This window comes from Hemitrygon akajei, chromosome 2 (genome assembly GCF_048418815.1).
Source record: "Hemitrygon akajei chromosome 2, sHemAka1.3, whole genome shotgun sequence".
Lineage (NCBI taxonomy): Eukaryota > Metazoa > Chordata > Chondrichthyes > Myliobatiformes > Dasyatidae > Hemitrygon > Hemitrygon akajei.
This window is the reverse complement of record NC_133125.1, coordinates 108198262-108211018: the sequence shown is the minus strand read 5'-3', so window position 1 is coordinate 108211018 and position 12757 is coordinate 108198262. Positions and strand designations below refer to the sequence as shown.

General features: G+C 41.9%; 1 protein-coding gene across 4 annotated transcripts in view; it reads left to right on the top strand.

Moving 5' to 3' along the window:
- The first annotated feature begins 1647 nt into the window (after positions 1–1647).
- mrasa (muscle RAS oncogene homolog a) overlaps positions 1648–12757 on the top strand; it is a 77060-nt gene continuing 65950 nt past the window's right edge. The window contains exons 1-2 of one of the 4 annotated variants that reach the window (XM_073027083.1): positions 1648–2276; positions 9626–9665. The gene's annotated coding sequence lies outside the window, so the exon portion shown is untranslated. Of the gene's footprint in view, positions 2277–9614; positions 9666–12757 lie in introns of all 4 variants that reach the window. The other 3 variants (XM_073027067.1, XM_073027093.1, XM_073027074.1) reach the window with 3 other exon arrangements.

Below are 12757 nucleotides of genomic sequence, written 5' to 3'. Positions count from 1 at the left end.
CTTTCGGTCCATCTGAGATGATCTTGGGCTCAGAGAACTCGCCAGCGTTTCTGCATAGAGTTGATGTATGGCTTCTTCCTTGCATAATACAGTTTCAAGTTGCATTTCTGGATGCCATGACGGACTGTGTTAAGTGGCAATGGTTTTCCGAAGTACTCCCGAGCCCAGGTGGCTATAATTGGCACAGTAGCATGACAGTTTCTTAGGCAGTGCCGCCTGAGGGCTCGAAGATCACGCGCATTCAACAGTGGTTTCCGACCTTGCCCTTTACGCACTGAGATGTCTCTGAATTCTCTGAATCTTTTCACAATATTATGTACTGTAGATGTTGAAAGACCTAAATTCTCTGCAATCTTGCATTGGTAAATGTTCCTTTTGAACTGACTAACAATTCTCTCACGAATTTTGGCACAAAGGGGTGAGCCATGACCCATCTTTGCTTGCAAAGACTGAGCCTTTGATGGACGCTACTTTTATACCCAGTCATGATACCTCACCTGCTACCAATTAGCCTGCTTAATGTGGAGTCTTCCAAACCAGTGTTACTTGAATATTTTGTGCACTTTTCAATCTTATTTTAACTCCGTCCCAACTTTTGTTGAGTGTGTTGCAGCCATCAAATTCTAAATTTGTATATATTTACAAAATACAATTAAGTTGGTCAGTAAAACTATTGAAAATCTTTTTGTACTTTTGTCAGTTAAATAAAAGTTCACGTGAATTAACATATCACAGATTTTTGTTTTTATTGCATTTTGGAAAATATCCCAACTTTTCTGGAAATGGGGTTTGTATATCCTGAAATGCTTTTTCTTCACAACCATCCACAAAAACTAAGTACTAACAGAAAAAAAAACTTACCAGAAACATACTTAGAAACTCCACCTATGCTTGCCCAAGCCTGTTCTCACCTAAGTCTATCGACCCAAAGCCTGGCCTTTCTAACACTGGCCACTCCATCAATGGCTGCTGTAACAATGGCCACACTGCGTACACCTCTCTTTTTATTGGCGCCTCGCTGATTGCACACTGCCAAAAAGAGCCAAAAATAATGGAGCTCCTTTTAAATCTCACACTGCATCATCAACAAACGAACTCTCTTGCAGATTTCAGCCCCACGTGTGCGTGTGCATATGTGTGAGTGTGTGTTTGTGTGGGTGATTGTGTGTGTGTTTTTGTGTATGTATCTATGTATATGTGTGTTCATTTGTATGTGTGTGTATTTGTGTATGTGTGTGTTGTGTGTATGTGTGTGTGTGCTTGTCTGTGTGCATATCTGTGTTTTGAGCGTGTGTCTGTATACACGTGTGTGTGTGGGTGATTGTGCGTGTTTTTGTGTATGTATCTATGTATATGTGTGTTTATTTGTGTGTGTATGTGCATGTATATGTGTGTATTTGTGTATGTGTGTTGTGTGTCTGTGTATGTGTGTGTTTTGAATGTGCATACACGTGTTGTGTGTGTGTGTGTGTGCGTGAGTGTGTTTGTGTGTGTCTCTGTTTGTGCGTGAGTGTGTTTGTGTATGTGTCTGTTTGTGCGTGAGTGTGTTTGTGTATGTGTCTGTTTGTGCGTGAGTGTGTTTGTGCGTGTGGTGGGTGGCATGTTTGCTCCCAGGGTGAAAGTAACCGCATATTGCAGCGGAGCACACAAAGAAAACGCGTCCACACGCAGGCTTGACAGTCAAACCAGGAACATCCACCAAGGCTGACGTACTTGGGACTCGGCTGTGTCTCAGAAGCATTTGTTCGTAAGGGCCACGGCGCGTTCACATCGCTCACATAGAAAAAAGGGAGGGGGGAGGGAGAGAGAAGGAAACTCCCAGCCAGCGGCTCTGTATGTGTGTGAATCACTGTGGGAGACACAATGCTAACAGCGCTCGCAACCACCTGACTGCTGGCCGCATCGGTCTATATGCGAGTGTGTCAGCATAAAAAGCCCGGGCAGAAGGGGCAGCCGCGATACTGAGAGCAAGGCATCGAGGCGAAGGCTGTGAGGGCAGTGCTGCTGGAAGTTGGACACCCGCCGGTATTTTTAGCACCACGTATTGGAATATAAAGCACGGATTAGAGAGTTAAGTCTGGGCAGACTGGCTCAGTGATCTGAAAGGGGACGGCGGAGTTTTCTTTTGCAGCATAGGCAGGAAGGAGGACAATTTACAACGGGGATAGCAGAGTGCCCTGGAAGAGGGGATGACAGAGTGACCGGCCCTGGGGGGCTTGCGACAGCCTTGACATGTTGACCAGCAGAGTGTAGGAAGAGGTGCGGCTACAGCGACGGTAAGTGACCGGGCGAATGTGTCGCCTGACCCTTCAGTCTGGATTTTACCCACTGAATGAAAGCAACCTCTATGCTTTTAATTCCTTTCTTTAACCTCCTTGATAATTGAATGCAAAATATAACCCAGTAACTGGCTCCCCGTGCGACTCTGGTCCAAATCGCTCTCAATAGATTGAAAAATTCTAATAATGCATTCGAGACACTGCGTTTGGAAACGGATTGTCAAAGATTAACACCCGTGGTGTTTCTTTTTTGTCTGAATGGGCTGTGGTAACTTGATATTTAAGTCACCAAAATTCATTTTCTGGTAAATCTTGTCTGCCTGAGTTGATTTTGTTTTGGGAACACTGTGTCTCCCAGAAAGAGAGTACTCATGTTAAGAAGGGAGGGCACTTTAACAGCCTGGAGTTATTTCTGCCTGTTTTCAATCCAAGTCAGCAGTGTGAGAGTGAGAGGTTGCTGCTGGAGGGTCAGTTTTGCTTTCTGCTCATTGCCGTTGTCAGCATTTTGGGGCCTCCATTTTAAGGCTTTTCTGATAATACTTTTTTTGTTTTCTTTGGCAAGTACTTCAGACTGTTCCTCACAGTTAACCAAGAACTCATTGTACTTGCTAGCTTGCCTACTTCATTGCAAAGTCAGTAATAAACCCGAGGACACAGGACTGATTTCCACTGGATCTGTGGATCACAGAAGCAGGGCCCTATGGGCCCACCCTATCTATGCTGAACAGTGTCTATCTGTCCAGGGTAATCCTATGTGCCCAAATTCAGAGCATACCCCTCTTGCCCTTCCCCATACAAGTACCTGTGCAATAACTCAGAAATCAGGTTTATTATCACTGGCATATGTTGTGAAATTTGTTGTGTTGCAGCAGCAGTACATTGCAATATATTAAAATTCACTACAAGTTAGAACAAGAAATGTTTAAGTATCATAGCAAAGGCAAATGAGCTCTGGGCATGGATCAATTATGACGTTGTAGCCATTAGTGAGACTTGGTTGCAGGTGGGGCAGGACTGGCAGCTCAGTATTCCGGGGTTCCGTTGATTTCGATGTGACAGAGCAAGAGAAATTTGAGGAGGAGGAGTGCCATTTCTAGTCAGCTAAAATGTCAGGGCAGTGTCCTGTCATGACAGTCTGGAGAACTTGACTAGTGAGGCATTGTGGGTAGGACTGAGGTATAAGAAAGGCACGACCACTAATGGAGCTATATTACAGATAACCCCACAGTTTTGGGGATTCAGAGGATTAAATTTGCAATGAGATCGCAGACTGTTGCAAGAAACACAAGATCATTATATTAGGTGATTTTAACTTTTCACATATTGACGGGGAATCCCAGACTGTGAAAGGACTAAATGGGATTGATCTCGTCCAATGTGTTCAGGAAAGTTTCCTTCACCAGTACGTAGAAGTCTCAATGAGAGAGTGTGCAATACTGGATCTGCCATTAGGGAATGAGACGGGGCAAGTGACAAGAGATTTATGTAGGGAGGCACTTTGCATCTAGTGACCACGGTGCCTTTAGTTTCAAAGTAAATATGCAAAGAAATAGGTCTGGTCCACAGATTGAGATTCTAAACTGGACGGAGGCCAATTTTGATGGTATCAGAGATAATCTGGCAAGTGTGGATTGGGACAGGTTGTTTTCTGGCAAAGGTGTACTTGGGAACTGGGATGCCTTCCAAAATGAAATTTTGAGAGTACAAAGCTTATGTGTGCCTGTCAGAATAGAAGTTAGAGATATTGAGGCCCTGGTTAAGAGAAAAAAAGGTACATAGCAGATACAGGTAAGTAGGAATAAATAGGTGCTTACGGAGTACAAAAAAATGCAAGAAAATACATGAAGAAAGAAATCGGGGGGGGGGGAACCTAAAAGAAGGCATGAAGTTGCTCTAGCAGACAAGGTGAAGGAGAATCCTAAGGGATTCCACAGATATGTTAAGAGCAAAAGGATTATGAGAGACAAAATTAGTACTCGAGATGGGGAAATCTTAAGTGAATTCTTTGCAACTGTACTTATTCGGGAGACGGATATAGAGTCTATGGAAGTAAGGCAAAGCAGCATCAACTTCGTAGACCCTGTACAGATTACAGAGGAGGAGGTGTTTGCTATCCTGAGGCAAATCAGGGTGGATAAATCCCCAGGGCCTGACAAAGTGTTCCCTCGAATCCCACAGGAGACAAATGCAGAAATTTTACTTGCCTAACCAATCTTACGGAGTTTTTTGAGGAAGTTACCAGGAAAGTGGGTGAAAGCAAGGCAGTCGATGTTGTCTACATGGACTTTAGTAAGGCAGTTGACATAGGAAGCTGGTCAAGAAGATCTTGGCTCCATCTGCCCATCAATCCCTGTGATTCTTCTATCACCTATCAGCCCCTGTCTTGCTTTTCCCTTTCGTCTCTGTACTCACCATCTTCTCTCTACACCAGGGGCTCACAACCTGGGGTCCACTGACCCCTTGCTTAATGGCACTGGTCCATGCCAATAGAAAGGTTGGAAACCCTTGGTCTACACTCAGTCCTGATGCAGGGGCTTGACCAAGAAACATCGACCTTCCCTTTACCACCACCACTTGACTCACTGAATTCCTAGAGCACTTTATTAACTCAAGATCTCCTTTAAACCACATTTTATAATACTGTTTACATTGTAAATACAAGCTGGTATTTAAAATGCACATTTTATTCCATATCTGTACTCTATTTTGTATATAATTTTGAATTCTTTACAATTGTTGAATGTTGTTGTTTTTCTGTTGCTTGTCGCACCAACACACCATAGCCAATTCCTAATACACGTAAATGTATACAGTGAATAAAGTTGATTGTTAAATTTTCTCCCCTCTCACCTTAAACCTGTGCCTCTAGTCTCACACTCCATTGCCTTGGGAAAATATTTTGAATTACTTATCCTATCTATGTCCCTTGCAGTTTGTAAAGTTCCTCTTGGTTTTGGCCTTCCATGCACTAGGGAAAATGCACTCAGTGACCACTTTATTAGGTTCACCTGTACATCTGCGCGTTAATGCAAACATCTAATCAGCCAACCATGTAGCAGCAATTCAATACATTGAGCATGCAGACATGGTCAAGAGGTTCAGTTGTTGTTCAGACTAAATGTCAGAATGGGAAAGAAAAGTAATCTAGGTGACTTTGACCGTGATGTGATTATTGGTGCCAGATGGGGTGGGTTGAGTATCTCGGAAACTGCTGATCTCCTGGGATTTTCCTGCATAATAGTTTCTAGAGCTTGTAGAAATTGGTGTGGAAAAACAAATTTAAAAAAAAACCACACAGTTCTCAGCAGTTCAATGGGTGAAAACACCTTGTTAATGAGAAGGGTCAGAGAAGAATGGCCAGGCTGCTTCAAGCTGACATGAAGGTGACAGTAACTCAAATAACCACAGTGATGTGCAGAAGAGCATCTCTGAACGCACAATATGCCAAACCTTGAAGTGGATGGGCTACAGCAGCAGAAGACCACACCGAGTTCCACTCCTGTAGCCACTGTATTAGCTACACTCCTGTAACTAATAATAAAGTGACCAGTGAGGGTAAATGTCTGGTTAAAATTTACAGTGGAAGGTAATCCTCCACCACAGCATAAAACTGGATTTACTGTTAAAGCAAATCAGTCATGTTTATTTTGTATGGTGGCTGCACTATGGATATTTCAGAACATACTAATGATGTTGTGTTGTAATATTGATAATCCCCCATTGCCACTTCCCCCTCTGATACTGGTAATTTAAGGAGGGGAAGCAAATCTACCATGGGTATTCCCAACCTGTAGGAACAATGAACTGAAAGAACGCTGCCTGTACTTCAGATGTGGATGGTATAAACATGATTTGATGGCAGTCTGGTTTCCGAGTTCAGATAAAAGACCTGAGCCATTCATACTTGACTTGTGCTGAGGTCGTCAATTCAGTTACTGATTTGGGATTAAATTATGAAGTGATCAATTCAGGATTGCTGTTCTTTGCAGCAAGTAAGGGTAAGTGATCGGATTAGCAATCTTGTTCACTTCAATCTGGAGGAATTAGTTCTCCTCAGTTTGGTCAAGGAACAGTAGCACATCAGTTTGATCTTGATTAAATTGTTTTGTTTGATGTGGTAGCTAATTGACACTTAAATAGCGTAATGCCAGGAGCAACTGAGCAACAGAATTTTTACTTGATTATGATCAACAATTAGTTGTGCAGAATTTAATACCAATTTTCCATATATTTAATATTTCTGTACATCATGTTAAACAAAATTACAATCCCATCTAGGCCAAACATCTCCCAGCCATTTTGAAATAATACTTTTAAATATCTTGCCACATTCTTGTTCTTTGCAATTTTTTTAAAACCAAGGGGATCCATTGTGAATTATGATTAGACTTTCTCTACAATCAGTAATGTTGGCCCTGATTCAGTGATTGATTGGACGTGTTAAGTTGTACGAATATAGGTGTTAAATTTCTAAAATGGGTCTGTGCACATTTCATCTACAGCCAAAATCAAAAGGCAACAGTTCTAACAGCAATGTGGATACATCACGGATTGGTTATATTACTCAATTAGAGCCAGAGTTCTGGACCATTGATTCATAAACTTATTTGAACCCTACCATACCAGCTGGGTGATTTTAATACAAGTAATTAAACAAATCTGGAACTTGAGCTACTCTCAGTAATGATAGTCATCAAATTGTTGTGAAAATCCATCTGCTATTATTTAGGGAAGGAAATATACCATGCTAGCCCAGTCTGAATTTTACTTAGCTACAGACTCACAAGCACATGTGTACAGAAAGGTGCCAGAAAAAGGCCAGTAAAATCATGAAGGATCCCACCCACCCTGCTCATGGTCCATTTGTCCCATTCCATTAGGGAGGAGGCTATGCAACATCCACACCAGGAGCACCAGTCTCAAAAAAAAAAGTTACTTCCCCCAAGCAGTAAGGCTGATCAACACCTCCACCCACTAACCCACCCCTCCATACCCCCAACCACCACTACCTTACTTTTCCTGTCAGTCACCTAATGTAAGACACTGATGTGCCTAGCATCACTTTATGGACATACAATCAATGTATGCAAGCTATCTCATGTATTTATATTTATTATTTTTTATTGTGTTCTATCATAGCTTTTTTTTGCTGTATCGGATCCGGTGTAACAATTATTTTGTTCTCCTTTGCACTTGTGTACTGGAAATGACATTAAATAATCTTGAATCTTGAAGTGACTCATTTTTAACTGCCTGCTGTGGCAGGAGTAATTAGTGGTGGATAGTGAATGCAGGCTTTGCAAATCATGTCCACATCCTGTGCGAGAATGCATCCAGGGATGGATACAACAAGCTTTACCAGGCAAAGATCAGAGTCAAGATTATTGTCATGTGCACAGGTGCAATGAAGAATGTACAGCAACATCACGGGCACAGGGCATCAGATAAGGAGCATTCACAAAAAAGAACATAAATTAAAACTTGTATACATTTGTTTTACAAGAAAAAATACAATTAGAACAAAACAAGACAAGACCAAGTTAATTTTAGTGCAAAGTGTCATCATGTTGTTGAACTCTAGTGAACAGGGTTGTGCCAACTCTTCAAGAACTGAGTGGTTAAAGGGGAAGTAGCTGATCTTGAACCTAGTGGAGCAGGACTTAAACCTCTGTACCTCCCACCTGATGGTAACTTTGAGAAGATGGCATGGCCCAATTAGTGGTGATCTTTGATGGAGGTTGTGTTTTTGAGGCAGTGTCTACTGCAGATAGTACTAATGGTGCTGAAGGGATGTGCCTCAGATATATTGGGCTGAGTCTTCTATTAACCTTCCATGTTTTAATTCTGTGGGTCCGGTAAAAATTGGTGCCCAGCATGAATTTCCGAAACCAGGCCAAATGATTTGTAAAAAAAAAAAAATGCAGCTTTGAACATCTCTTCAAATTCTGGTTTCAAATCAACATTTAATTAAGGGAAAAAAATTCTTAGTTTGATTGAGAAAGGCAGAGTGTGAGATCATTGACATTCAGTTTTTATGAGGGGGGGTGGGAAGAAACAGGAAGCTCTCTTTTTCCGAGAATTGTTGCAAGATGGTTGGGAGAGGGAATTGTTATTTTGGCCTATAGGATCATCTAAAACAGTTTAAGTTATTTGAGGCCAATTCAATGCCTTTTCTGCATTGTCCATGGCTACAGTTCTTTCTTCCAACTGTTAAAAGAATTTGTCTTAAAGCATCATTCTGTGAATCATTATCAGATCGAAGGAAACTTCAAGACTTCTGAGTCCTTCTCAGCTGTTTCTCATACTCTAGATGTTTTTGCCTGAGCAGTGTTAGGTTTCACTAGTTAAGATGACGACTGACTGTTGAGTCATTGTGTGCCAAAGTCTATAAAGGGTTCGTGAAATAAAGAAACAATGGTACAGAAAGAGAAGTAATCACTGTAAGAAATAATTTTTTGAATAAATTTCAGAGCCCACAGTGTTTTCTAAACCACATATTCTGAATATTCCCATTAACATGGGATGTGGTGTGCTTTGAAAGTCTGTCAAATTCAACAGCATCTTGTCAATCCTGAATGGAATAGAGACAAAGAATTCAAACTAAACACTGAAAACAAAATGCTGCAGGTACTCTGAGGAACTGGGAGCAGGGTTAACAGTTCAGGTAGTCAACTCCTGTTGTATCTGATTTTCTGGCTTCATCAGTCTTTTTACTTCCACATAAAACAAGTTCTCCATAGAGATGGAATGTTGAGACGTGTGTGCCCCTCCAAGTTCTCACACCATTTTCATCTGGAAGTGTATCACTGTTCCTTCATTGACGTCAAGTCTAATTCTGGGAACTTCTTCCCACAAACATAATGGGCATTCACCAGAAGAGTAACAGCAGGTTCAGGGAGGCAGCTCACTGTGAGCAGTGAGATTTGGACAATGAATACTGAACTTGTCTTTGAGGCCACAGCCAGAAAAAAAACAGTGCTTTTATATAAATCACAAGATTGTTTCTCCCCATTGTTCCAATTATTTAGAATGTTCTAACCCAGTAGGCTGGCTGCTCAATATGGAATGAAAGTTAAAAATCTGGAAGAAAATAGATAAGGAGTGTAATGGAAAATAGTAACAGTCACCAAGATTACTCCAGATCTTTATGGTTGGGGGAGGTGGGCTCCATCTACCCCACCTTCTATTTATCCTTGCTTTTGTGAATAGATCTCAATTAGAATCAATTTCTATAAATCTTAACAGGCAAACAAAATTGTCTGATTAATGTGTAATTGCATTAAATTAGTTTAAACAAGTGGGTAATTGTCTCACGATTTTACTTCTTGATTTCAGAAATCAAGGGGAATTCCTGGGGATTCCTAACCCATTTCTTTGTTGTGAAAGGTGAGTTTTTGATGATTTTGTAATTCTGGTCTTGTTTGTAGTCCCATACACTGTTTATCAAACAAAATGGGAAATGCATGTTAATACAAAATGCTACAGAATGATGAGTTTCATTGTTGAATCTCACCCCCATTTTTGCTGTTGAAATCACTGAGATTTTTGCTCTGGGAAGAAATATCTCTGGCTGTCCACTCGATCTGTGCCTCTTATAATCTTATACACCTCAATCAAGCAGCATCTCATTCTCCTGCACTTCAAAAAGAAAAGCCCTCACTCACTCAACCTAAAATGCGCCCTCTAATCATCAAATGAAACAGGAGGCAGCTGTAAGAGAGTAGGAGAGATGGCAGGTAGAAACTGAGTGTGGCAAGGTAAAATACAAGCGGTCAGATGACATGACTGATTATCTGAGACTGTTAAATTTAATGTTCAGTCTGGAAGGCTGCATTTGCTAAGTCAGAAGATTTGGTGAATTTAATTGGAATTTCATCATCCATTTCCCTATCCGAGAGTTCCTTAATGTATCTGACTCTCCACACACCCACCACTCTGTGTAAAGAACTTGATATTCTTTTCCCCCCCCCCCCCCTCCATAATTTCCTCCAATCACCTTAAAATTGTGTCCCTTTGTATAAGCCTTTTCTGCCCTGGGAAGGAGTCTCTGGCTATCCACCCTATTAATGTGTCTTATCATCTTGTAAATCTCTGTCAATCACCTCTCATTCAATAGCTTCAGTTTAATGTCAGAAATGTATACAATATGCATTCTGAAATTCTTTTTCTTCGTAAACATCCACAAAAACAGAGGAGTGCCTCAAAGAATGAACGACAGTTAAATATTAGAACTCCAAAGCCCCCCCAGCTGCCCCCTCCCATGATTAAGCAGCAGCAAAACAACCCCTCCTCGAGCACTCAAGCATGCAGCAAATCATCAATAAAGACACAGACTTGCAGTACCCCCAAAGACTACTCGTTCACCCAGTAATTCGACATACCACAGGTTCTCTCTCTCTCTCTCCCTAATAAGGGAAAAAAGGTGTCCCTGTCTCACTTCAAAGAGAAAAGTCCTATCTGTCTTCATAAGACATGCCCTCTTATCCAGGCAGTAGTTTAAAATAAAATTTAATCTTGACTAAAAACTCCTCAGGAAAACAAATCTCTGCTTTTTTAAATATATAATTGATGTGGCCCTCAGGTAACTCTGAACAAAGCTTTGACTTTTAATTGCCCTTTGAAAGGATCTACAGACTATACGGTGACCACTATGTTTAAAATAGCAATGATAAAATCAGACTGACTAAAGCATGAAGAGAGGCAGTGAAATTTGACACTGCAGCATTGCTCCCAGCTCGCTCAACCTTCCAAAATCTTCCTGCAAAGATATGGGGGCACAGGTATCGAGAGAGCTGTCCCATAGATTAGTCAAGCAGCAAGCTGACAGTCATCATTGGAATCATTCATTACTTTCTCAGAGTGAAAGAACAGGATTCACCGGAGGATTGAGATAGAGCCATAACTATATACATTTGGGGAACCGTGCTAGTGTCGGGCTGAGTGCAATGCTATTACAGCTTGGGGCATTTTGGTGTTCAATTCTGTTGCTGGCTGTAAGGGATTTGAAAGCTCTTCCTGTGAACTGTGTGGGTTTCTTCCAGGTGCTCTGATTTCCTCCCACAGTCCAAAGACATACCAGTTAGCAGATTGTGAGTTGTCCTGTGATTAGGCTAGTGTAAAATGGGTAGGTTGCTGGGCAGTGAGGCTTGTTGAGCTGGAAAGGCCTGTACCGTATGTAACAATAAAAATAAATAATGGATGATCAGAGTGTGTCAAGGCTACTTCCTCAATCACACTTCAAGGAGACCTCCTCCCAATCACATTTGCTGTCCTCCAACTGATGCATCAGTACTCCTCCACTCTGAACATCCTCTGGAAGAAGCACCACATATGGTTGGGGATCAGATTGCCGCCTGGTTGAGGGACTGCTGTTCATTACCAAGAATTGTTTGAAGACCCCACACAGCTGATTGAACTGACTGAGTCATGAGGGGTACTGTGGTTGCATTGGTCTGTGGTAAGCAGTGAATGAATCAACAGGAGGGATAAGCCTGTTGGACCTCAGCCTCACAAACCCGATTCATCTCTGCTAAGAGAGACTGCTGGACACTCCATCTTCATATTACAACCTCCTCCCCATGTTATGTGGTAGTACAAATTTGGCTGCTGAAATCTGGGTAAAAGTGCAGTACTGTGGACCCTGAGCTTGCCCTCTGTTGGTCGAGGTCGATCATGGATGTTGTGTCCTAGCTGACTATGTGATACTCAAGCCACGGCAGTACGATATGGAGAGCAAGCTCTTGCCCACGCAACAGGCTCCCCCTCTCCATGCAGCTGATGAATCCAAAAGAACGGCAGAGACCGACACAGTTTGGCATCAGTGGTGTTGCAGGAGTTGCCAGTCAGTATTGAACTCCACATCAGACTGCCTTAGGACTCCAGCTCTGGATTTTTCCCTGAGGGTTTACTCCCAAAGTCTTCCCCATGAGTGGGTATAGATGCAATGCAGTGGAAGTTTGAGATCAGAGTTTTCCTTCTCTGAGATGAGCTGGCAACCACTGCTGATGAGCCCCTTCTGCCCATGTTGCATGGTTTGTAATTGTATTCTTAGATAAAGATTGGCTTTATATGACCCACTACACCAAAACATACAATGAAATGCTGCACTTGCGTCAACTCTAATGAGTGACGATTTTGTTGGGCAGCCTGCATGTGTCGCCATGTGTCTGGCACCCCACAACTCAGTGACCCCAACTGTACTTCTTTGGAATGTGGGGGGAACCGGAGAAAACGCACGTAGTCGAGGAAAACGTACAAATTCTTTACAGACAGTAGCAAGAATCGAACCCTGACTGGTGATGACTGGCACTGTAATAGCATTATGCCAACAGGAATGCTACCTTACCACCTAAAGTCAGGAGATCACAAGAACATTAAGAACAAAAGCCAGAACATTCTACCTGGCCCCACATGTCTGCTCTGCTTTTCAATAAGATCGTAGTCGATCAAGAATCATTAAAGTCAAGTCACTTCTTTCA